The sequence below is a fragment of the Coregonus clupeaformis genome, chromosome 6, assembly GCF_020615455.1.
Source record: "Coregonus clupeaformis isolate EN_2021a chromosome 6, ASM2061545v1, whole genome shotgun sequence".
NCBI classification, from domain to species: Eukaryota; Metazoa; Chordata; class Actinopteri; order Salmoniformes; family Salmonidae; genus Coregonus; species Coregonus clupeaformis.
This window is the reverse complement of record NC_059197.1, coordinates 23,062,144-23,089,429: the sequence shown is the minus strand read 5'-3', so window position 1 is coordinate 23,089,429 and position 27,286 is coordinate 23,062,144. Positions and strand designations below refer to the sequence as shown.

Genomic DNA, 27,286 nt, shown 5'->3' with positions numbered 1-27,286 from the left:
CCCGTCCTGGCTGAATGCCTACCCTCACACACTCTGTGTGAGGCATCAGCACAGGACGTACAGGCGGTGTACCCCTGGCCTGGTGGCCTCCTGGATACTCCCCCTTTTCTCCTCCGTCAGCCCCGTCGTCCATGCCGTGTGCCCCCCTAAAAATTTTCTGGGGTTGACTCACGACCCTCCGGCGATGGCCCTGCTGCCGCCGTTGCTCCTCTCTCGCCAGGGCCTTGATCCTTCCCCAAGGTCCCTTGCCTCCGAGCATGTCCTCCCAGGACCACGATGTGCCCACCTGGGCCATCGCCAGCCTCTCCATCTCCTTGCCCGGCGCCTCCTCCCATGTCCAGTCTCCTTGCTCCTGGACACGCTGCTTGGTCTTTCTTTGGTGGGTTTTTCTGTCACGATCGTAGAAAGGAGCAGACCAAAGCGCAGCGTGTTGAGCAAACATCGTAGACTTTATTATTAAAGAAACCACGATAAAAACAATAAACCACGATCATGAAGTCCTCAGTGACACGACTGAAACGGAAACAAAAACCCACAATTCCCACAGGAAAACATTCAGAATAAATATGGCTCCCAATCAGAGATAACGAGCCGACAGCTGACACTCGTTACCTCCGATTGGGAGTCATAGACCAAACCTAGAAATACAACCAACAGAAAGGCAAACCTAGAAATACAAAACCAAAACCCAACAAAACAAAATACACCCTAAATGAAAATAACAACCCTGGCTCAACAATCAGAGTCCCTGGAGCCAGAGTGTTACACAGACGTTGTAGCAGTGGGGCTATACATGCGTGAGAGTGCGTCAGGCTTCACATTCTTGGACCCAGAGTGGTAGGTGATAGTAAAATTAAAACGAGTGAATAACAGGGCCCATTGAGCCTGCCTTGAGTTGAGGCGCTTGGCAGTGCGGAGATATTCCAGGTTCTTATGGTCAGTCCACACTAAGAATGGATGTTCCGCCCCCTCTAACCAGTGCCTCCACTCCTCCAATGCCATCTTAACCACGAGTAGCTCTCGATTTCCCACGTCATAGTTCCTCTTAGCGGGGTTAAGACGATGGGAAACGAAAGCGCAGGGATGCAGCTTTTAGTCCTGGGCAGAACGCTGGGACAGGACGGCCCCCACTCCGACGTCTGAGGAGTCGACCTCCACCACGAACTGACGGGACGGGTCCGGATGGATTAAGATGGGAGCTGTAGTGAATCGATGCTTGAGGTACGAGAACGCCCTGTCAGCTGCTGGAGACCACGTGAACGGAACCTTGGGAGAGGTGAGTGCTGAGAGGGGGGAAGCCAGGATGCTGTAAACCCGGACGAAGCGGCGGTAGAAATGAGCAAACCCCAGAAAACGTTACAGCTGCACTCTGGATGTGGTTTGAGGCCAATCCACCACCGCTCTCACCTTGTCAGAGTCCATCTGAATATTTCCTGCTGCGATGACGTATCCTAGGAAGGAGATGGTGGAGCGATGGAATGCACATTTCTCAGAGAGGATGTCGTTGAGGAGACAAACACGAACCGGTTCAACATGTCACGGAGCACATCGTTGACCAGGGCCTGGAACACTGTGGGAGCATTGGTCAGTCTGAATGGCATCACAAGGTACTCCTAGTGCCTGCTAGACGTGTTAAAGGCTGTCTTCCATTCGTCTCCTTCCCGTATCCGAACCAGATGGTAGGCGTTCCGAAGGTCCAACTTTGAGAAGATAGTCGCCCCCTGGAGAGGCTCGAAAGCCAAGGAGATAATAATAATAATAATATGCCATTTAGCAGACGCTTTTATCCAAAGCGACTTACAGTCATGCGTGCATACATTTTTGTGTATGGGTGGTCACGGGGATCGAACCCACTACCTTGGCGTTACAAGCGCCGTGCTCTACCAGCTGAGCTACAGAGGACCACGAGATGAGTGGTAGCGGGTAACGTTTTTAACCGTGATGTCATTAATGCCCCGGTAGTCGATACACTGGCGCAGGGTTTTGTCCTTCTTCTCCACAAAGAAGAAACCTGCGCCGGCGGGGGAGGCAGATGGACAAATACTCCCTGCAGCAAGAGAGTCCTCAATGTACCCTTCCATCGTCTTGGTCTCTGGACCCGACAGGGAATAAAGCCGCCCCTGAGGCAGTGTTGTGCCCGGGAGAAGGTCGATAGCACAGTTGTAGGGTCGAAGCGGAGGAAGAGATGAGGCGCGGGCCTTGTTGAAAACCTCCCAGAGGTCCTGGTACTCCGTGGGAATGGCGGAGAGATCCAAGGCTTTTCCCAAGCCCGCAGGAAGACGTTCCGGTGCAGGCTGCGCCGACTTCAGACAATGCATGTGGCAGAATGGGCTCCAACCCATGATAGAACCAGTAGCCCAGTCGATCAGGGGATTGTGCCTCTGGAGCCATGAAAACCCCAAAACCACAGGTACATGAGGAGATTCGATGAGCAGGAACTGCATAGACTCACTGTGATTACCTGACACTCACAGGTTGATAGGAACCGTATTGTGGGTGATTCTGCCAATAGAGCGCCCATCCAGTGTTCTGGCGTCAATGGGAATGTAGAGGGGTTGTGTGGAGATTCCCAGCTCCGACACCAGGGTAGTGTCCATAAAGCTCTTGTCGGCCCCATAGTCAATGAGAACCCTGGAGAGATTTGGACCGGTCACCCCACAGCAGGATAGCATGGAGAGGGGTACGAGTAATGGGAGATTGGAAACTCCCCATATGGCTCACCAGCGAACTCGTACCTACTAATGAGCCTGGTCTTTTAATGGACAGGTAGATATGTACTGTCCTGTTGTTCCACAATACAGACAGCTCTTGGTGCTCAATCTGCGTAAGCATTCCGCAGGAGACAATCTAGCCCTGCCCAGTTGCATGGGTTCCAGAGGAGGCGAGTCGAGAGCCCTCTGTGATTCCCGAAGGAACTCAGGTGACATCGGATTCTCCCGGTAATGTAGACACCGGGAACTTCAGGGAATCCTCAAAGGCGAGGTGGGAAACGTAGACGAGCGAGTGTGACCGGGAACAGACCTCCTCTCCCTCCTATGTTCCCATAGCTGCCCATCGATCCGTATGGTCAAGGCTATGAGAGAGTTGAGGTTCATGGGAAGCCCCTGGGCTGCGAGCTCTTCTTTAACCACCTCCGATAATCCATGAAGGAACGTGTCGAACAGGGATTCCGGGTTCCAGACACTCTACGGGTGTCTTGACGCAGTTGAAGTAGCTTCCGAGCAGCCTCTCTCCCAGACAACGGAGAACAACAATAATATCAAGGGCCTAGAAATCCAGGGCTTAAAAACAAAGGTGTCATTGTACGCTGATGATTCATGTTTTCTTTTAAATCCACAGCCTCATAGATGATCTAGATACTTTTTCTAATTTCTCTGGATTACAACCAAATTATGATAAATGTACTATATTACGTATTGGATCACAAAAAAATACAACTTTTACATTACCGTGTAGTTTACCAATAAAATGGTCTGACGGTAAAGTGGACATACTCGGTCTCACTACAATACATTTTAATAGAAAGATGGGAAAAATAGATAAGGTTTGCTACTGTGGAAAGGAAAATACCTGTCTATTTGTGGAAAAATCACCCAGATTAACTCTTTAGTCATATCCCAATTTACCTATTTGCTTATGTCCTTGCCTACATCTAGCGACTTATAGAATTATATAATAATAATACTCAATATTATTTGGAACGGCAAGCCAGACAAAATCAAACGGGTCTATTTATATAATATGCCATTTAGTAGACGCTTTTATCCAAAGCGACTTACAGTCACGTGTGCATACATTTTTACGTATGGATGGTCCTGGGGATCGAACCCACTACCCTGGCGTTACAAGCTCCATGCTGTACCAATTGAGCTACAGAGGACCATGAATCATGGCAGAAATCATTCTATATCAAAGCATTAGACCTCTCACTAAAGGCTTCAGTCACACAAAAATTATACTTAAATCCGAAATGGTTCTCTAGCAGATTAGTAATAATGTCTCACCTCACCTCATGTCTCACCTCATGTAGTACTCCTGAGTGGCGCAGTGGTCTAAGGCACTGCATCGCAGTGCTAACTGTGCCACTAGAGATCCTGGTTCGAATCCAGGCTCTGTCGCCGCCGACCGGGAGACTCATGGGCGGCGCACAATTGGCCCAGCGTCGTCCAGGGTAGGGGAGGGAATGGCCGGCAGGGATGTAGCTCAGTTGATAAAGCATGGCAAGGGTTGTGGGTTCGATTCCCACGGGGGGCCGGTATAAAATATGTATTCACTAACTGTAAGTCGCTCTGGATAAGAGCGTCTGCTAAATGTAATGTTCAAGAATGGCCTTTTTCCTTTATTCAGACTACAACATCTCACTTCCGGTTATTTGAAAATGAAATAATCTCCAAAATATTGCTATTTTTAAAACAAGCCATAGAAAGTTGGTTGCAATTTCAGTTTAATCCACCAGAAAAGACAGAACAAATATTAGAACAAATATTATGGTTAAACTCAAATATACTAATTGATTAAAACAAAACAAAAAATGAATATATATATATTTTTATAATCTTTGTAAATGATATCATAAATAGGACTGGTGGAGTTATGTTACACATGCAGCTAACACAAATATATGGAAATGTCTGCAAAATTACAACCAACTAATTGCAGCATTACCGCAAAAATGGAAGTCTGTCAGCCCTGCATTAAAGACCAAAAAAGTATACCAGTTTCATTTAAGGACCAAAAAATGGACAGCTGTGCCATATAGATTGCAAAATAGTAGGGAAGAGATTTTCGATGTTCCGATTCCATTGCACATGGTTTATGAACTGATACACAAAACAATGCTGGATTCAAAACTTAAAGTTTTTCATTTTAAATTATTATACAAAAATCTTGCAACCAATGGAATGTTATATACAGTGGGGGAAAAAAGTATTTAGTCAGCCACCAATTGTGCAAGTTCTCCCACTTAAAAAGATGTGAGAGGCCTGTAATTTTCATCATAGGTACACGTCAACTATGACAGACAAAATGATAAGAAAAAAATCCAGAAAATCACATTGTAGGATTTTTAATGAATTGATTTGCAAATTATGGTGGAAAATAAGTATTTGGTCAATAACAAAAGTTTCTCAATACTTTGTTATATACCCTGTATATATTGTCTGTCATAGTTGACGTGTACCTATGATGAAAATTACAGGCCTCTCTCATCTTTTTAAGTGGGAGAACTTGCACAATTGGTGGCTGACTAAATACTTTTTTTCCCCACTGTATCTGGGGGATTCAACCATCCCAGCTCTGCAGATTTTGCTGCGAAGAGACAGAATCATTAACAATACACTACCGTTAAAATGTTTGGGGTCACTTAGAAATGTCCTTGTTTTCAAAAGAAAATTATTTTTTTGGGCCATTAAAATAACTGATCAGGAATAAAGTGTAGACATTGTTAATGTTGTAAATGGCTATTGTAGCTGGTAACGGCTGATTTTTTATGGAATATCTACATAGGCGTACAGAGGGCCATTATCCATCAGTCCTGTGTTCCAATGGCACGTTGTGTTTGCTAATCCAAGTTTGTCATTTTAAAAGGCTAATTGATCATTAGAAAACCCTATTGCAATTATGTTAGCACAGCTGAAAACTGTTGTGCTGATTAAAGAAGCAATAAAACTGGCCTTCTTGAGACTAGTTGAGTATCTGGAGCATCAGCAATTGTGGGTTCGATTACAGGCTCAAAATTAGCAAACACAATGTGACATTGGAACACAGGACTGATGGTTGCTGATAATGGGCCTTATTTTTACTGCTCTAATTATGTTGGTAACCAGTTTATAATAGCAAGGCACCTCAGGGGTTTGTGATATATGGCCAATATACCACGGCTAAGGGCTGTGTCCTAGAACTCCGCGTTGCGTCGTGCGAAAGAACACCCCTTAGCCGTGGTATATATAGGCCATATACCACACCCCCTCGGGCCTTATTGCTTAAATATACTGTGTCCGTAAAATGTATATAGTATGTATAAGCTGGAAGTAGTAGCCTAAGTGTTGTTGTCCATTAGTTTACTCCAATTAGGGGAAGGATGGTAGGGTTAGGGGAAAATAATTTTTAAAAAATATATAATTGATATATACTACCGGTCAAATGTTTTAGAACACCTACTCATTCAAGGTTTTTTCTATATTTTTTTTACTATTTTCTACGTTGTAGAATTAATAGTGAAGACATCAAAACTATGAAATAACACATATGGAATCATGTATTAACCAAAAAAGTGTTAAACAAATCAAAATATATTTGAGATTTGAGATTTGAGATTCTTCAAATAGCCACCCTTTGCCTTGATGACAGCTTTGCACACTCTTGGCATTCTCTCAACCAGCTTCAACTGGAATGCTTTTCCAACAGTCTTGAAGGTGTTCCCACATATGATGAGCACTTGTTGGCTGCTTTTCCTTCACTCTGCGGTCCGACTCATCCCAAACCATCTCAATTTCGTTGAAGTCGGGGGATTGTGCAGGCCAGGTCATCTGATGCAGCACACCATCACTCTCCTTCTTGGTAAAATGTACTCCTCAATAAATGAAAATGCTACAGATCGACTCAGAATAACCAAACTGATGTGTGTCAATTATGACATTTCGGAGGCAATTCAGAGGAAGATTCATTTCACAAAGCTTCAGAGGCCAATTTTTTATGTGCATAATAAATGGATTCATCCAATCTTTGTGTGTATTTTGCCTGTGTTTTTGTTCTGCCACATAACGTTATACGGCCTGCAGCAAGGCACTCATGATTTCACCTTCTGAGAATGCTAAGGTGAAGAAGGGTAATGACAAACCTATCTGTAACATAACTTGAAGGGGGTTTGCACTTGCATTCGTAACACATGAACAATTCATGACACCATAATATTCCCTTTTTATTACGGAACTCTAAATGTATTATTGTTTTATTATCATAGATCACAGCAAATCACCCCATTTTGTACATTTTCCATCTTGTTATTGAACAAACACTCACAAAGAATACACATATTCCTGTGACATCATTCAGGTCTGTGTGCAAGCTGGAATGAACAGTTCATGGATGGATCCACCATGCACCCACCATGCATGCCATCTGCTTCCTATTGCAATGCTTAATCTTTACTTGAGGAACAACTGTTTTTGTGGACCATGTCCATGGCGACAAAGAGAGAAACAACAACACCAACATTTATCATAAAAGAGAGAGGTACTAGAAATATTTAAATTTAAAAATGGAGAGAAGGGAATTGAAAAGGAGCAGGAAATGAAAGCTTGTAAAGCTCTCAAAGAGGCATTGTCAGTGCCCACAGCCCAGCAGCATTGCTTGTGTCCACAGAAATATAGGTCAGGATTTCAAGGCATGCTTGCTTTCCAAACTGTCTTCTCTTCAGGGAAAATAGACAAGAGGCTTATTGTCTGTCGGCACGGCAGCACAATGCTGCTTCGGTACATGAGGGAGTCAGAGGTGAAGGTTAATGCTATTATTCAGTGATGCAATCCACTATTCTCACCCAGAGAATCTGCCTGGACTGATAATGAGTGGAATTCTCTTTTCCGTCTCTCCTCAGAAGCATCCTGGTGCCTGGCCCGCAGAAAGTCACTACTCATTAATCTTTCTGCCCGCCATGGCAACTGTCACAAGGACAACAAACCATTAATCTGAGCCATACGTGGACAGCATAAGATCCCTGTCACATTCCCAAGACCACCTTCCAATGCCTTTGCTGAGGGTGATTTTGAATGTTTGACATTCAAATAAAATAAAATAAAATAAAATAAAATGTTATTGGTCACATGCGCCGAATACAACAGGTGCAGACATCACAGTGAAATGCTTACTTACAGCCCTTAACCAACAGTGTATTTATTTTTTACAAAAAAAGTAAAAATAAAACAACAACAAAAATAAAGTGACAGTAGGGAGGATATATATACAGGGGGGTACCGTTGCAGAGTCAATGTGCGGGGGCACCGGCTAGTTGAGGTAATATGTACATGTGGGTAGAGCTAATACCACAGAAGCTGATGCGCTCAGTTGCTCTACATTTGAGGCATTTAGCAGATGCTCTTATCCAGAGCGACTTACAGGAGCAATTAGGGTTAAGTGCCTTGCTCAAGGGCACATCGACAGATTTTTCACCTAGTCGGCTCAGGGTTTAGAACCAGCAACCTTTCGGTTACTGGCACAACGTTCTTAACCACTAAGCTACCTGCCTGCTCTGTCTCCTTTCCCTTGTCCAAATAGTAAGACATCACAGTGGAGGTGAAAAATACATAGCAGGCTATGTTTAGCTATATCATAGCACTCTCGTATAAATAATAACAATACTTCTCTCTCAGTTTTAATGATTACACATGTTAATAGAATATTTACTAATCGCTACAATGTGCCTTCCTTGCCCAAGGCCACAACAGCAGTGCTAGCTCATGAAATTAGCTCCAGTAAACCTCTTGTTACTGGTTAATTTCCCTTGTTGGTACTGCAGCTTTCTGCGATGACAAACCCACTGTGTTCTAGTATTACTCAGACTGCGTCTGGTTCCTATTCCTTACTCCATGAAGCCTTCTGGCACTTTCTCTCCGTCTAAACAGAACAGGGCTATAATCCCGCCAGCACTGGCAATATTCCACCACAAGGTCAGAGGTCAGGCCTTCAGCCTTCCCTCAATCCCCCGAACAGGTACCCGCTTTCTATTCAAAGATGAGACCTCATGTCCAGAGGTCTGTCTTTGACAATGAGGCATTTGTAAGTCAGTCCATCATGCTGCTACAGCCATGACTATCCACTACAATCAAAAATGTGCATGCACACACATATATGCACAAACCCACTCACACATACCAAAATACGCATGCACACACACACACATACATACCCCAACCCTGTAAACAAAATTAAACAGAAAACTGAAGATATACACCTTCAATTCTCCAAAACACTTGACTGTACAGTATAAAACATTTAAATAATATACTGAGGTTCATTAGATCTTCTAAAACTAATCTCACGCTACTTACTTAATCCACCTGAGTTTGTTGAAAGGATCTGACTGCCTTTTCTCTCTTCTTAAATAAAACATTGATGAACTAATTAAAGATCAGATTATTCTTCTCTGCACCTTCTCTCTTTGTGCTTCATCAAAGGATTAGCCGGACCCATTTAATGTTTAATATGGAATTTTCAGGAACACACCTTCATCCCATTATTCATTCATTTTAATTTCATGACCAATTTTCTACTCCCACAACCACAGCTCAGTGGAGAATGAAAAGGCTGAAGAGATTTTTTATTTATTTATTTCACCTTTATTTAACCAGGTAAGCCAGCTGAGAACAAGTTCTCATTTACAACTGCGACCTGGCCAAGATAAAGCAAAGCAGTGCGATAAAAACAACAACACAGAGTTACATCTTGATGTTTCCACTCTCAGAGAGACAGAGACACCAATTAGAAGTCACTGACGGCTGTTGTCCGGGGCTTCAGGGCGATGACTGACTGACACCTACAGAAGGAAACAGCACAGTCAGGCTCTGTTTGTGTTGGCCGTTGAATCCTTCATAACCCATGTAACCAAATGAGCCACGCTGAATATATTCATGACTACCTTTGTTGTTTAGAACCCCAGCCACAAGTACACAACCACAACAACAGCCACAGCAAAACAAATGAGACTGGGCCACACCCCTCTCTTAAACTACATCTCCCAGCAGACCATCTCAGGTAAGGCCCTCAGAAAATGAGAGAAAACATGTCTGAAAGGGTATAAATCTTTAATCAAACGGTGGTGATGTGCCTTGCCTCCAGCACTCACACCCCAAGCCGGATGATGCAGAGAGCTCAGATGTTTCTCCCCAGCAAACATGATGATGAATCCCATATTTTCAGGGATGTGTCATGGGAAAGGTGTATCTGTGTTTTGGGCTTCCAGCTCCTCAGCTCCCACAGGGATCTCATCTTCCCATTGTATTCTAAACAGCAGAGTACTCTCCCGAGTGGCGCAGTGGTCTAAGGCACTGCATCGCAGTGCTAGCTGTGCCACTAGAGATCCTGGTTTGAATCCAGGCTCTGTCGTAGCTGGCTGTGACCAGGAGACCCATGGGGTGGCGTACAATTGGCCCAGGGTAGGGGAGGGAAAGGCCAGCAGGGATGTAGCTCAGTTGGTAGAGCATGGCGTTTGCAACGCCAGGGTTGTGTGTTCGATTCCCACGGGGGGCCAGTATGATAAAAATAATGTATGCACTAACTGTAAGTCGCTCTGGATAAGAACGTCTGCTAAATGACTAAAATGTAAACAGGGTGGAGCACAGTGTGTAGACAAGCTAATTTTTCATTATTTTACTCCCCAGTTAACGATCTGAAACCTCAATCTCTCTGATGCTTTTCATAAACATCTTTACAGAGAGTAGTTTTAGTCAGTTCTCTGCAGGTTGTTTTTGTGGTTTTACCCTTGGATTTGAGGGATATCATCATCTAAAAATGGCACTCCCTGAACCTAGACGCTTTTTGAAAATGCTCAAAAGAAAACACCATACCTCACAAGCAATGTTCCCTCAAAAACATTTAGGCGCTGAGCAAATTTCAGGTCTGCTGAGTGCAAACCTGAACGTTGTAAAAATTCTGTGCAACTTCCAGCATGCGTTCACTGTGAACACTGAGTCTGTACCCGCTTTAAGTTACAGTTTTAACAGTGGTCAAGTAGCCTACTGTGGCTATTTGATCATAATGTAGGCCTACCAGAGTGGCTTACCATCAAAAACAATGGAGAAAATGCATCCCATAACATTTTAAGATGGAAATAGCTGTTCTATCATTCAACCTACAGCAGCAGCCAATGTGTGGTATTCAAAGTAAGCCTACATTCCATTACACTTTTGAAAAAAACATGCAGCGCTTGACATTAACCTGTTTATCCACTTGTGCTTCAGACAAGAAGGTGACTGAAAATGTTGTTGCGTTGTTTGATGCAAGAAACCACTTTACAAAATAAAATAAATTATTATTCCCATACCATTATTACAGAGAATCAGACAAAGTATGCTACCCTCTACCTATTGGCTACTTAGCTTATTCAAGCCTGTCTCAAAATACAACATTGCCTCTTTAAGATGAAAAAAAGCTCTTTACCTGACTTGCTGTTCAAAGATGTCTAGAAATGTACACGTTTTATGCTCTTGTAGGAAGCAATCACTCCACTATTGCTGACTACAAATGATCTATTACTGGGTTAATAACTCACCAACTAGCAAAGGATATGAACAGAATGTGCACATGTGGCTACATGCAGCTCTCGTTTTGATCTCAAAACAAGCGCATCTACTCACGACCACATATGCTGTAAACACAGTCCAGTTCAAAGTAAATGGCACAGATCCATATATGGCAATGGTCTATTTGCAAATAGGCCTACTGCAGCTCTGATTGGTTATGCCGCACCGGTCTGTGTAGAGTACGGCTGAGTCGTGCGCAATAGAATCCTACTCCAATGCGTTCTGCCTTCAACAAAATCTCTTTATAGTTTGTTTTGTTTCGGTATGTTGCATTGAAAGTGGCTAATATTGTGTTGATTCGATCACAATTGCCACAGTAAAGGGAAACGTTGATAGTGTTAACTAACAGGGAAAACTCTAGAAAGTTGAGTGAAGTTCAATCTCGTGCTTCCCTCAATGGGCTGATATTCTTCTGCACTCTGTGCAGCATTCCCAGGGAAGCTGCTCAGCAGTCTCGCAGCTTAGCGGGAACATTGCTCACAAGAACTGAATGATTCTAGGATCGTTTTGGTTGAAGAGAGAATCTGAGTTTACTCCCATCATGCACCACTTCACGCACCCCTTAGCTAATCCAAGAGGTCTGCTGAAGCTTCACATAATGATAAGAGATCTCTGGGGCTTAATGGCAGCAGCCTTATTTACTTTAGCTCACTTTACACTCATAGAAAAAAAGGATTCTTCGGCTGTTCCAATAGGAGAACCCTTTGAAGAACTCTTCTTGGTTCTAGGTAGAACCCTTTTGGTTCCAGGTAGAACCATTTTGGGTTCCATGTAGAACAAAAGGGTTCTTTCTACCTGTAACCAAAAAGGGTTATCCTATAGGGACAGCCGAAGAACCCTTTTGGAACCCATTTTTCACCAATGAAAATCATGTTGTACAGATGTCTCATTTATTGTCTTGCAGGCAGTGTTAAGTAAAATTATGCTTAAGCTCTCATTTATTCATGAAATACCTTGTTAGATGAACTTATCAAAGGTTGAAAGAAAGAGAGTGGGTGGGTGGGAGAGAGGCAATGTGAATAATAAATAAGAGAGAGGTAGTGAGGGGGCAACTCACCCCCAAGGGCAAAGAAAATAAGTAATAGCACATGCATTTATTTTTTCACCTGAAATGAGGAGTCAGAAATGAGGTACAGCACATTAAGCACCTGGAGCTGCATTTCAAAGGCTGCACAAACAACAGGGCATTGAAAACTACACAGGGCATTGAAAACTAACAAACAGACAGTATTTTGATAGACCATCTGTAGATGCTCTACAGCAGGGCTCTCCAACCCTGTTCCTGGATAGCTACCGTCCTCTAGGTTTTCGCTCCAACACTAATCTAGCGCACCTGATTCTAATAATTAGCTGGTTGATAAGCTGAATCAAGTTAGTTACAACTGGGGTTGGAGTGAAAACCTAAAGGAGGGAGCTCTCCAGGAACAGGGTTGGAGAGCTCTGCTTTACAAACTATCTACAGACTATCAGTAACATGTCAACTAACTATCTAGTAACCCTAACCCTAGCTCTAACCCTAACCTTAATCCTTATCCTAACCCCAAATTGAACCCTTAACCTAACTCTTATTCTAAACCTAACCCTAACCCTAACCTTAGCAAGCAGTTGCTTATCAACAGATCGTTTGTTATAGTATGACCATCTGTAGAGAATCTACAGATGGAAAATCCGAACTATCCATTAAAGTGTGATCGACAGTATTAACAAATAATGAACAAATACATTAAAACTACAACAGCACAAGGGAAAACAATGAAACTCAATTAAATTTTTTGCTAATGTCTGAGACTGAGTGAATAGGCCCATATATCATGGATTGAATTGCAACCATGGACCAGGCAGCATTTCTTTTATTTTGTCCAAAATCCTATCCAGCCAAAGCTGGCAGCCTGACTTAATCATAATATGGCAATTACTCTAAATGACAGTTCTGACATTTCCAGACAACCTGAGACCGATCTCAAGAGTTGAGACCATCATTTGAGAAACCCAAAGTATACATTTTTACAGGGGTTTCTGCCTGTACCATTAGCATATCACCACAGCTTCACCAATGCACTTAACTCAATACAATTTGCTTTGCAGGGCCTCGCCTTTAGAGTTGACACTTGACTGCACTGAGGGGGGATTTCTCCCAACTATTTAGTGCTGTGCTGTTTGCCAATGCTTTATGCCTGATCAGCTCGCCAGTTCCCCCTTCATGCCTAATCACTCAAAAGACCTGAGTGAGACGAGAGGGGGTCTTCTTCACTATTCGCCATGGAGGACATGCAATTACATGGATCCCATCAACTTGGTAGCTGTGGCTGGCAGGTTAAAGTACCAATGTACAAGTATGAGGGTCTGTCTGTCTGTCTGTCTGTCTGTCTGTCTGTCTGTCTGTCTGTCTGTCTGTCTGTCTGTCTGTCTGTCTGTCTGCCTGCCTGTCTGTGAGTTTGGGTCACAGTATGCTGTGTACCACATGCATAATGAAACAGGTTGGTTTAGCTTAGCAGGCCCTCGCCCCAGGTAGTCTGCCCCCAGTTTGGGGATGTCTGGCTCCCTCCATGAATTATGAAAGGTGATCCTGCCCCTCAGGTCTCCCAGCGGCTCACACAGGGATTTTTGCACGTTCACCCATCTTAGCCAGAGTGTCAGAGGGCATTTGTGTTGTGTGAGTGCACCAAGGGTGTCTCTGATAATGCCATGTGGGCGTGGCTGGTGTGCCTCCCCCTACGACCCCTGTAGACTGCATTAGTGTTGGGTCGGCAGGGCTAAGTGGGCATGCATTCCTCCAGTAGAGTAGATAGGAAACGGGATGTGGGTGCAGAGAGACAGCCAGCCACACACTCCGCACTAATGGTCCCACTCTCTACTCTCTGCTGATTGCACCACACAACATTATAAATGAAACCACTCCCCCTCCTGTCCTCCCTACTCCCCTCTCTGCCCCCAAGTATGTTGACTACTAACTCGGTGATTGCAAAATCAGGGGGTCTGCCATAATATATGTGCTGGCTTGACATTGTCAGCACTTTATCTGTTCTACATACTTCCCTTTTGCTTACAATATTTCCACTTAGAAGGTTGTAGGGGATGCACCAGAATCTTTTAAAAGGAAACATATTTTTTTGTTGTAAAAGCCATGAGCCATGAGTGTTGATAAAACCAAAGCTAAGACTTTACTGTGTACACATCTGACAGATAAATTATTAAGAAATGTTGCTTCTACCAAATAAAGGTTGGTACTCTTCAGTGGTCACCCAGCCCCTCAGCCCCCTCTCTGCCATAGCCCCTCCATGCTTTCTGTCTGCCTGGCTGTGCATTATTGATGGGGTTTAAATTAAATGTGCCTTTGTTCCATGAGAGACGGACACAAGGCGTGTTCCCTTCACTCACAGAGTAGACAAGAGGAGCCTTCTGCCCCCTATCCCGGCATGCAGCGGGGGCTTCATCCATCACGTTAAGAGGTGCCGCATCAATCATTAACAAGTAGCCCAATGTTGAGAGAATGGTGGCCAGCTTGACAAATATGTTAAGATGAAGCGGGACAGGGTGATGATGATCTTTTCCATTTCAGAAGATGTATTTAAGACTATATGGGATATCAAGATGGGAACAGGGGAATTGCTGTGAATAAAAATGTATTTCATAGAGAGAGAGGAAGAGATCAATGCTGTTCAAGTTTATTCTGAAATAAGTAAGTCTCAAACCAGACTCAATAGATGAGCCTCACCATCCTTTAAAGGGGGTTTGGTGTGGAGGACTCCTGATGGGTTGTGAATCTGACACTCAAATCCTGTTTGTTGGGTGGCCACCACTTCACCTAGAAATTCCACAGGGGTTTCTTTACTCTACTCTGCTCTAGGTACCTATAGTTTAATAATAGTCTAGTAACCTCTTAAATATGTGTGATGCATGTGTGTAGCGAAGACAAACAGGGCTATTCCTCTAAAGTAGTATTACCCTTCCAAACAGGGCTATTCCTCTAAAGTAGTATTACCCTTCCAAACAGGGCTATTCCTCTAAAGTAGTATTACCCCTCCAAACAGGGCTATTCCTCTAAAGTAGTATTACCCCTCCAAACAGGGCTATTCCTCTAAAGTAGTATTACCCCTCCAAACAGGGCTATTCCTCTAAAGTAGTATTACCCTTCCAAACAGGGCTATTCCTCTAAAGTAGTATTACCCCTCCTTTTGGGGGGATTTGACATTCTTTCTGTCTTTCTTTGTCTGCTGTACTGTTTGCATAAAGACAGAGCCAGACCAAACTCTCTTGGTGTCTCATATCCACATACCTGCTGAAAATAGGGAGACAATTTGAGGAATTCCAAATCTAAACCAGGTGCTTGGGTCATAAGTTTAGAAATCACCTTTGCATGACCATAAACTTTCAGCCTTTTCCTTTTCACGCTTCTCCTGGTTAAAACATGGATTTCTGAGTCTAGGCTCTGTATCTAAAGAGATGCCCACGGTGACCTCCAGAGCTATTGTTCAGGTTTCTCTTTGAAAGAGGTGTCAGTCACACACACACACACACACACACACACACACGTGGCACACACACGTGGCACACACACCTCACACACGTGCGCACATATGCACACACACACACACACAGAATCCTCTTTTCCTCTATTATGAGTCTTTCAAACATCTAAATCTGGTGTACTAGTATCTCTGGGGCCACATCTAATGTGTCATCTAATGTATCTTCAGCTGATCATATCTGTTCTAAGGGCCATGCATTTTATCTGCCTGGTATCCATGCCAACATTAACACTTTTCAATTCTGTAAGAATACAGAGCTCTATAACAGACAGAGACCTTGGCGATGTGTCTGTAAAGAAAGAAAGCAAACACAGAGAAGGCTTTGTTAATTTATTACGTGAAAATGATAGACTATCACTCTTCATATGGCTGAATTACATTAGGCCAGGTCTATCAATCCTTCATACTCCTCCTGTCTGACCAATTCAAACACAGCGCCATGCAAATGGTTGCTCAGCAATAGAATCCCCAAAATAGTGTGCTGCTGAATCAGATAGTGTAATATTATCCTTACAGACGGATCAATAGATTCATTAGTCTCACCCCACTGGGCACACACTGGTTGAATCAACGTTGTTTCCACGTCATTTCAATGAAAACCAACGTGGAATAGATGTTGAATTGATGTCTGTGCCCAGTGAAACAGCTCTTGAGATAGTGATTGTTTATTGTTTATTTCATTCTGATGTGAGTGTGGCTCAAAAAAGGTGTATACTCTATAACCACATAACATTTCCTATATAGCTCCCACATTGGCAAAATTCTATCTCAACTGAATGCATGATTTCTTTCTATTCTGTACTGTATATAAAGCAACAGGAATATGTAGAAGGCAAGGCACTGGTTGCAGGCAGCTGGTTTCCCCAACAATACTAACAGGCACTTACCTAACACAAATCACATCATGAGCATGCATTATTGTGTTACTGTAATGGTAATGTGTTCCATCTGGCCTGTCAAGTTAGGCCCAGACAAATACAGTAGCAACAGGAGCAGAGCAACCAAACAGAACACAGTTCCAAACCAACCACTCCCAAGACTAGATTCCTCCCCCCCAGAGCATTAACATTTTAGAGAGCCCACCATCTGTAGCTAAAGGTTAATGTCCACACTGTTAGAGAAGCACACGCCTGTCCTTGTGGTTTTAATTCACTTATAAAGAAGCCCTTATAAAGAGAGGGGAGATTTATACCTAACAGACAATTACACTAATCATTATGGAGATTACTTACACAAATGATTTATCCTCTGCTGTTTCAAAATGGGTCATCCTGTCACAGAGTTTGTCATGGCCTACTTAACTGGATGCGAATTCATAATTAGATCATTTCCCAACAAGGCTGAGGACAGTGCCTCAACCTTTCCCCCCTGTTTCAGGCAGATCACCTTTCATAGGGTCACACAACATATTCGCCTTGTATTTTTTAGGACACCATTATCAAATAAAGGCAGACCACTAACTTTACCTGTGAAGAATATGACGCTAAGATTACTTTAAAGAGACATCTCTAGTGAATCATGATATAAGTGCTCTAATTTAAAGGTGCTATGGACTGGTGGGCCAGTTAAACAATAAAGGCATTCCCTACCACTGCATTGCAGACAGCACAAGCGTATCTTTGAGAATTCCTCCCTTTCACAATATCCTTTGTTAGTCAGAGTAGTAGTAAAGCATAGAGACTCACAAACATTAACCCTATGCTGAAAAACTGAAAATGGTGGTTAGATACCCCCTAGTGGAAAATGCTGGAAGAGCAGCATGTACTGTACTGTACTTAGAATTAAAATCATCCTATGACTGATGAACTAATCTACCAAATGTTTACTGTATGATCATGAATAGGCAGTCTGTGTTTGCATTCCATCAAATAGGTTCTTTAATTTTTCACCTTTATTTGTAGCCCTACATTTTTCAATTACAAATTGAAAAATGACAAATTGTCCCAGACCTGCTGTTTTCAACTCTTAATGATCGGCTATGAAAAGCCAACTGAGAGACCTGAGCCCTAGGACCATACGTCGGGACTACCGGCCGTGGTGACTCCTTGCTGTCCCCAGTCCGCCTGGCCTTGCTGCTATTCCAGTTTCAACTGTTCTGCCTGCGGTTATGGAACCCCTACCTGTCCCAGACCTGCTGTTTTCAACTCTTAATGATCGGCTATGAAAAGCCAACTGAGATTTATTCCTGATTATTATTTGACCATGCTTGTCACTTATGAACATTTTTGAACATCTTGGCATGGTTCTGTTATAATCTCCACCCCTCATAGCCTGGTTCCTCTCTAGGTTTCTTCCTAGGTTTTGGCCTTTCTAGGGAGTTTTTCCTAGCCACCGTGCTTCTACACCTGCATTACTAGCTGTTTGGGGTTTTAGGCTGGGTTTCTGTACAGCACTTCGAGATATTAGCTGATGTAAGAAGGGCTATATAAAATAAAATTGATTGATTGATTGATTGATTAGAGTCAGTTCCATTTCAACCCAATCGTGGGAGGTATTAATCAATTTGTAATTGGCCATCATCTTTTGAGTTTTGAAAGTATCAATTAACAGAATTTTCATTTATTTTCTGATATTCACATGAAATAGAACTGACCACAACTCTGCAACAAGACAAGCATCTCTGGCTACAAGTATAGTAGCCTAGCCTTCGCTCTACAAGCGGACTGTAAAATGGAGTAAGATCTAAAGTTGTGTGTACGTTTGTGCTATAATTTGCCATTTACCTTGAAACATATTATCATTATGATTTTTTGTACATTGTTGTGTCTCAATGAGCCACTGGGCAATAAATAGGAGCTAAGCGCAATGGTCAGGTCACTCTGAGGAAGACGTCAGCTTGATGTCGAAACGTAAGTCACCTGTCTGCATCCTGTACAATGGATTAAAGTGAGCAATAAGAAATACATCTCTACCGTTTTTTGTTGAGTGCTCCAACTCCTTTTTTTTACCTCGAATTAGTCGTTTTGGAAGTTTTTCTTGGTAAACCATTCTTGTGATTTTAGTCATTGTTTTTGAGCGCCCCTCCTTTCCTTTTTTTGCTGAAGCTCGAAGGCCCACCTGAACTCTTGTCTGTACGTTTGTTGATATCATGTACTATACAGGCATGCTATAGCAAAGGTTTCTACTGATGGTACAATTAGACACATAGGCATATTGATCCTGCAAGCATTGATATAATGCATACAAACATGAAGAAATGGCAGAAATACACTACATGGCCAAAAGTATGTGGACATCTAATCGCCGAACATCTCATTACAAGATTATGGAGTTGGTCCCCCCATTACTGCTATAATAGCCTCCACTCTTCTGGGAAGGCTTTCCACTAGATGTTGGAACATTGCTGCAGGGACTTGCTTCCATTCAGTAACAAGCGCGTTAGTGAGGTCGGGCACTGATGTTGGGCGATTAGGCCTGGCTCGCAGTCGGTGTTCCAATTCATCCCAAAGGTGTTCGATGGGGTTGAGGTCAGGGCTCTGTGCAGGCCAGTCAAGTTCTTCCACACCGATCTCCACAAACCCTTTCTGTATGGACCTCGCTTTGTGCACGGGGGCATTGCCATGCTGAAACAGGAAATGGTCTTCCCCAAACTGTTGCTACAAAGTTGGAAGCACAGAATCGTCTAGAATGTCATTGTATGCTGTAGAGTTAAGATTTCCCTTCACTGGAACTAAGGGGCCTAGCCCGAACCATGAAAAACAGCCCCAGACCATTATTCCTCCTCCACCAAACTTTACAGTTGGCACTATGCTTTGGGCAGGTAGCGTTCTGCTGGCATCTGCCAAACCCAGATTTGTCCGTTGGACTGCCAGATGGTGAAGCGTGATTCATCACTCCAAAGCGTTTCCACTGCTCCAGAGTCCAATGGCGGTGAGCTTTACACCACTCCAGCCGACTCTTGGAATTGCGCATGGTGATCTTAGGCTTGTGTGCGGCTGCTCGGCCATGGAAACCCATTTCAATGAACAGTTCTTGTGCTGACATTGCTTCCAGGGGCAGTTTGTAACTCGGTAGTGAGTGTTGCAACCGAGGACAAACGATTTTTATGCGCTACGCACTTCAGCACTCAGTGGTCCCGTTCTGTGAGCTTGTGTGGCCTACCACATCACGGCTGAGCTGTTGTTGCTCCTAGACCTTCCACTTTACAATAACAGCACTTACAGTTGACCGGGGCAGCTCTAGCAGGGCAGACATTTGACAAACTGACTTGTTGGAAAGGTGGCATCCTATGACGGTGCCACGTTGAAAGTTACTGAGCTCTTCAGTATGGGCCGGCTGTTCTACTGCCAATGTTTTTCAATGGAGATTGCATGGCTGTGTGCTCAATTTTATACACCTGTCAGGAACGGGTGTGGCTGAAATAGCTGAATCCACTAATTTGAAGGGGTGTCCACATACCTTTGTAGTGTATATACACAACTAAAACCATTCACCTCTTGGAAATATACAAAGGTTTCACAGAACAGTTTCCACAACATGGATTCTAAGCATCAATCCAAAAGTAAAGCCACAGAAACCCACCTGAGTAGCCATGATACAAGAATCACACAAGCCTGAAAATTATAGGACGTCATACGTGTAAGATTATTTGAAAGACTCCTATTTTAGACAGGAAAAGTTTGCAGTGCTTAGTCTCACTTCATTTGGATATGAAGGTCATGACTTCATGTGCATGAATTTCTGGAAATAACAAAATTAATTTTAACATGATGTTTTAGTGAGCTTTCTGGAATATGGATTTTTTTTTAAGACACAGAGGCACACATATCACTTTCACTCATCCTTATGGCATCTGAGATCACTTGAATGCAGGGTACACTCATTTGCAACCAATCTTTAATTCTACATGTCCCATCTTTCCATATAACATGCAACAAAAATCAAGATTACAATAATCTAAAGTTTTGAATTAAACTTTAAAATGCAGCTCTGGATTGTACATACACATTACACTGTCCATTTTGCCTATCCAACTAAAGATTAGGTTTCTCACAGGGTCAGTAGTCAACTATCTGTGTTTACCATGGTCACGGTTCATTCTACTTGTTAACAGTTATTAACTAGGATAGCCATAAGGTTTTAAACCAATGAGAATGTTCATGTTACCACCCCGGTAACAGTTTCTCAAGTGGTCCAAAGAAATGTAAACGCTGCCAAAACTATTCACACCTCCACCAGTATTGAAATGTTACCCTGTCAAACTCATGTCATGTCTCTGTCTCCTGACGACCAAAGAGGTTTGGCATGGCAGTCTTAGACACTGGCATTAGCTTAACCACTTCAGTTTGCAGTAAAAGGTTGCAGACATCAGTAGAGCAGCCACACCAACCACAATGAGAACTGCCACGGCAATCCCCAGGCCAAGCGCTGTGCACAAAGGGGAGAGGGAGCAACATGACACATTACACCAACAGCCAATGGAAGAGCTTCTTCCCATCTGAACAACTCTGACCTTCCTGTTAGAATGATGTTAACAACTTTAAAAGCGAAAGAGTTTCTGTCACTAATTGGTCATATGATAGTAGAGTTAACGTGATAAAGAAAAACGTACCCTCTTCTTTGGAAGTAAGAGAGACTAAAAAAGACAGAAAACAGTATTCATAAGATTATTCCAAATAAATTGGCATTACATGTGAGTATTGGAAATGGAATTGGAAAACAATAAATAGGCCTAGTGAACATGAGGATGGTGAAATTATCTTTACATCAACAAATGTCTTTTAGGAAAGATATGAGATCCTAATATGAGCATATTGGTACATATAACATAACATATACACTACCAGTCAAAAGTTTGGACACACCTACTCATTCAATTGTTTTTCTTTATTTTTACAATTTTTTACATTGTAGAGTAATAGTGAAGACATCAAAACTATATTTTAAAAGCCACCCTTTTTCTTGATGACAGCTTTGCACACTATTTGGTAAAAGACCAAGTCCATATTATGGCAAGACCAGCTCAAATAAGCAAAGAGAAACAACAGTCCATCATTACTTTAAGACATGAAGGTCAGTCAATACAGAAAATGTCAAGAACTTTGAAAGTTTCTTGAAGTGCAGTCACAAAAACCATCAAGCACTATGATGAAACTGGCTCTCATGAGGACCGCCACAGGAATGGAAGACCCAGAGTTACCTCTGCTGCAGAGGATAAGTTCATTAGAGTTGCCAACCTCAGAAATTGCAGCCCAAGTAAATGCTTCACAGAGTTCAAGTAACAGACACATCTCAACATCAACTGTTCAGAGGAGACTGTGTGAATCAGGCCTTCATGGTCGAATTGCTACAAAGAAACCACTACTAAAGGACACCAATAAGAAGAAGAGACTTGCTTGGGCCAAGAAACATGAGCAATGGACATTAGACCAGTGGAAATGTGTCCTTTGGTCTGGAGTCCAAATTTGAGATTTTTGGTTCCTACCGGCGTGTCTTTGTGAGACGCGGTGTGGGTGAATGGATGATCTCTGCGTGTGTATTTCCTGCCGTAAAGCATGGAGGAGGAGGTGTTATTGTGTGGGGGTGCTTTGCTGGTGATGCTGTCTGTGATTTATTTAGAATTCAAGGCACACTTAACCAGCATGGCTACCACAGCATTCTGCAGTGATACGCCATCCCATCTGGTTTGGGCTTAGTGGGACTATCATTTGTTTTTCAACAGGACAATTACACAACACACCTCCAGGCTGTGTAAGGGCTATTTGACCAAGAAGGAGAGTGATGAAGTGCTCCATCAGATGACCTGGCCTCTATTGTTGGAAAAGCATTCCAGGCGAAGCCGGTTGAGAGAATGCCAAGAGTGTGCAAAACTGTCATCAAGGCAAAGGGTGGCTATTTGAAGAATCTCAAATATAAAATATATTTTGATTCGTTTAACACTTTTTTTGCTTACTACATGATTCCATATGTGTTATTTCATAGTTTTGATGTCTTCACTATTAATTCGTAGAAAATAGTAAAAATAAAGAAAAACCCTTGAATGAGTAGGTGTGTCTAAACTTTTGACTGGTACTGTAGGTACATAGAGAGTGGACATACAGCTCTCTGCCATGGTCTTGATGGATCCTGAGGTGAGTGTAGACGTAACATAGAAAAACTAAAATCCGGGACACTCAAATTAGTATCATATGTTACGTTTGGCTCGTATGTTACGTATGGTATGTATTCTTTTGTGGATGTCCGTCATCCATTTCGTGTGATATGTTACGAATTATAATTCCTATTATATGTTACAAAAATAGGACTTTGGGTTGCTAGACGTTTGCATTATATGCCTACCTAACCACCTCGACCAACCACCCTCCTTTCATTTTTGCCTCATATAACCATACCAAACAGTGTCCCGGATTTTCATTTACTATGTTACGTCTAGTGTATGAGACCAGGCTGTAAACATAGACAGCCCAAATGTGACTTCTGGAGGCAACCCTTTAGTAAGGGTCACTTTCTAACTCCTTTAATTTGTAAAGCTCCCAACAATCAAAGCTGTGACATCTGTTGTGGATGGATGGAGCCTAAAGTTGTGTGGTCAGATCAATGGTACTGTACCTTGAAGGTGCTGCAAGTGGTGCAATCACAGAGGCGGGTGATGCAGTGCAAGTAGTAGGTGGAGACGGTCTGGTTCTGCTGCTTGATGAAGCGGAAGACAGGAAAGTAGAAACGGGCCTTCTGGCTGTCTCCATTCTCCAGCATGGTGGTCATCTGATCAATGGAGCAGCTTTACAAAAAAGGTGAACTTCACCTCACAATTACCCATTTGCACACAGGCAGGACAACACACCGCTAGTTACAGAAAGAGTATTAATGATTGATCTAAAAATCATATGAATGTTATGAATATGGCCCATTGGTGCCTAGATGAAGTGGCTACTCCTCCGTTTTGCATTGAGTTCACTAGATAAAGAGGAACCTGGATAAAGATAGTTAAATTTAGTGAGCAGGTGCACTGTGTCTGAATGGAAAGGAGGCAAGATGTTTAATCAAGCCCAGTATTACAATTAATACTAATTTGATATGAACCGGGCAACTAACACTTCTTCAATATTTGATTGAATAGTGTTAATCCTTTTTTTGACTTACGATACGAAGAGATTAAAGAATGTTGAGATGAAGGGCAAGGGGAAGACGAACACGTAACATCGGTCCAGAAGTGCATGGTATCTGTAGAGAAAGAGTGAGGTCATCAGAACTGAGTCAGACACTTCAGATCACAAGTAGAACACTTTGTGCACATTCTAAAACTGTTAGATTATTAATTATTCCTAAGGCTAAGAGGGAACACAACGAGAAGGTTCTTTCTGGCAAGTCAGGTTGGCAGCTAAAACCTGAACGCAGACATTAGTCCTCAGCTCAATACCCAGAGGAGGGATAACCAGGGGTGTGGTATAGTTTGCATCCTGGTGAAGGAAGAAAGGAGGATGGCACCATTATAAAAGCACACTTACATAAGATCTTACATAAGATCAGACATGTTTACACATTGGTATATTGCCATGTCGGAGCCGTGTGTATGTGAATGGGGGTGTTACGTAGGTGCTGGTTGTGTTATCCTACCCTGAACAGGGCCATGCTCAGAGCACTGATGAAACTACCATTGTTGTCCTTCACAGCAATGGAGGAGGCTGACCTGAGGAGGGGAAAAGAGAAAGGAGGTCAGACACAGTACCTAGATCCAGTGTAGCTGACTGATTACTACAGCAGGACCCAGGCTAACACTCTCCCCACAGAAAGAGCAACTGCTTTGAACTGTGTTTGAACTGTGTTTGAACTGTGTAATATCATACTGCTAACAAAACAACTGTATGGGCGCTCAGTTTCAACTGCAGAGCAGTGTCTGATTTTCAAATGTAAGCAATATATCCAGTAATTATTTTCTCTTACACGTCCACCTGGGTGTTCTTGACGAGGTACAGTACTCCAGAGGGTAAGCACAGGAGTAAAAGTACTTGAGCTGAGCATTATAGGTGACCGTTCCAATGTTGGGGTCGTATAATCGGACCACCCCGCTCACGTTGACCGTCTGGAGGCTGGAGAAGTCCGAGAATATCCCTGTTCCTGGAGCACATGTTGACTATGTCGCTTTGAAGGTTGCTGTGTGCAATAGTGTGTAGAAAATAACATTTTTCTCTGTCAGGACACCCCTTCAACACACAAGCAAACTAGAAAAAGAGATCTCTCATTCCCTTGAAGTTTATTTTAGACTGAAAGCCATCACCTGTTCAATTTAGTGTTACTTTCTAGCTCGTGATAAGGTAAGTTAAAAAAGTTGTAAAAGTTTCACAGGAGTCAAAACCTCTCAGAGAAACATAAATTCTCTGCTCCCCCATTCCCCTCAATCAAGTTCAGTGGTGCTGCAATCGTTCCCTCTATCACAACACTCCTCCAGGGCAGAAGGAGAGCATACATAAACATTATCCTATTAATAATCACCAAGAAGACACTCCCGCAGGCGTCCCCTTGGCGAAGGGGAAAGCTGAATCTCAGTACAGGAGGAGTCACTCTGGTGTTCAGAGTTCCCTTACAGACTGTGTTATCCATGATGTGGTTCCAGATCAACAGACTAGATGACAGGGCAGATTTGAATAGCCAGGTCAATGGAGGAGGTACCCCAGACCACTGAGATGTCTGTGTATTCTGATAGATGCAGGAAGACACTAAGTAAGATTAAAAACATTCTGAGCCAATGTATACAGATAAACCACTATAGTTTAAGTGTCCCTGCTCTGAAGCAATCTAGCTGTTTCAGACATGACTATAACCTTAACCACCTCAAATCCTTTTTTTTACCCCCTTTTTCATGATATCCAATTGTGATCTTGTCTCATCGCTGCAACTCCCCAACGGGCTCGGGAGAGGCGAAGGTCAAGTCACGCATCCTCCGAAACATGACCCACCAAACCGCGCTTCTTAACACCTGCTGCAACAATGTGTCAGAAGAAACACCTTTCAACTGACGACCAAAGTCAGCCTGCAGTCGCGATGAGCCAAGTAAAGCCCTCCTGGCCAAACCCTCCCCTAAACCGGACGACGCTGGGCCAATTGTGAGCCACCCAATGGGACTCCCAGGCGACACAGCCTGGGATCGAACCCGGGTCTGTAGTGACACCTCAAGCACTGCGGTGCAGTGCCTTAGACTGCTGTGCCACTCGGGAGGCCCACCTCAAATCCTTTTATCATAAACACTGTCTTAGATGAAACTGAGATGGTTAGGCTTAGCTACAGTAAACAAGAGTTGAAATGTAGAAGTATTGTAGTTACTATACCTGGTTGTCTGGCGTAAGCTCCACATTCAGCATTGGTGAGGGCCTGATCGTGGCCCACAATGCACAGGGAAGTCAGGATGAGGAAGCTGCATAAAGCCATCTCACCAATCTGTCCTCGCTGAAGATCTGCAGCAAAACACACAGATGTCAATGTCAAGCACAAAATATACAAATCCAAAATCCAATTTCAAGACTAGCATAAAATGCTATGGGATGACTCCTTATTCCTAGATGTGTGCAATCTGTAATAGGCCAGAAGAGGTGTGGTATATGGCCAATATACCACGGCTAAGGGCTGTTCTTACGCACGACGCAACGCAGAATGCCTGGATACAGCCCTTAGCTGTGGTATATTGGCCATATATCACAAACCCCCGAGATGCCTTAGTGCTATTATAAACTGGTTACCAGCGTAATTACAGCAGTAAAAATAAATGTTTTGTCATACCCGTGGTATACAGTTTGATATACCATGGCTGTCAGCCAATCAGCATTCAGGGCTTGAACCACCCAGTTTATAATTACTGTCGACACGTTGTATATATAGGGACCAGGACTAGTTATATAGTTCTCATACTTCCTTGGGATTGGTTGGAAACAGGGTCATTGCCATCTTGGTGGGGCTGTCTCAGGTAGTGGGAACCATTCACTTTTGTGGCTAAGGCACTGTGGGTCTTTTCCTGGAGGCAAATTCATGAAACATAGGGCAGGTGGCTTTGTGACTTTGTGTGTGATCCTGCTCCCCTTTGTATGCTTATATGAAACTTAATAATCAAGTAAGTATATGGTTCATGGTCTTTAGGGACCACACACACAATGTGAGGGGCGTTGTTTCCTTTAAGTTTCCCTTAAGTTCTAATACGATTTAGGTGACCCACACCTAGTTTTCAACCACTTTTAAGGGAGGGGGCTTCAGCACTATAGTATATGAGCATTAAAATGAGATACTTTTATGTTGGGTGGGTAATTAACATCACATTACAATACTCTGATTAAAAACGTCATATTAAAGGCCCTATGCTAATCAAGTGAATCCAAATACATTACAGTGAGCAAGTACTGATTACAGTTATCAAAAACACTTTGAACAAATTAAATTATTCCTGACAGTGTTGGGGAAAGTACTAATATTATACAGAGCATGTCTGAAAAATGTAAAGCACCCATCCAGACACATATTCATAATGAACCTATGAAAAAA

General features: G+C 43.0%; 1 pseudogene; it reads right to left on the bottom strand.

The window, feature by feature from the left end:
• Positions 1–1,092: 1,092 nt before the first annotated feature.
• On the bottom strand, positions 1,093–26,185 carry LOC121568177 (annotated as a pseudogene).
• Between the last annotated feature and the right edge of the window lie 1,101 nt (positions 26,186–27,286).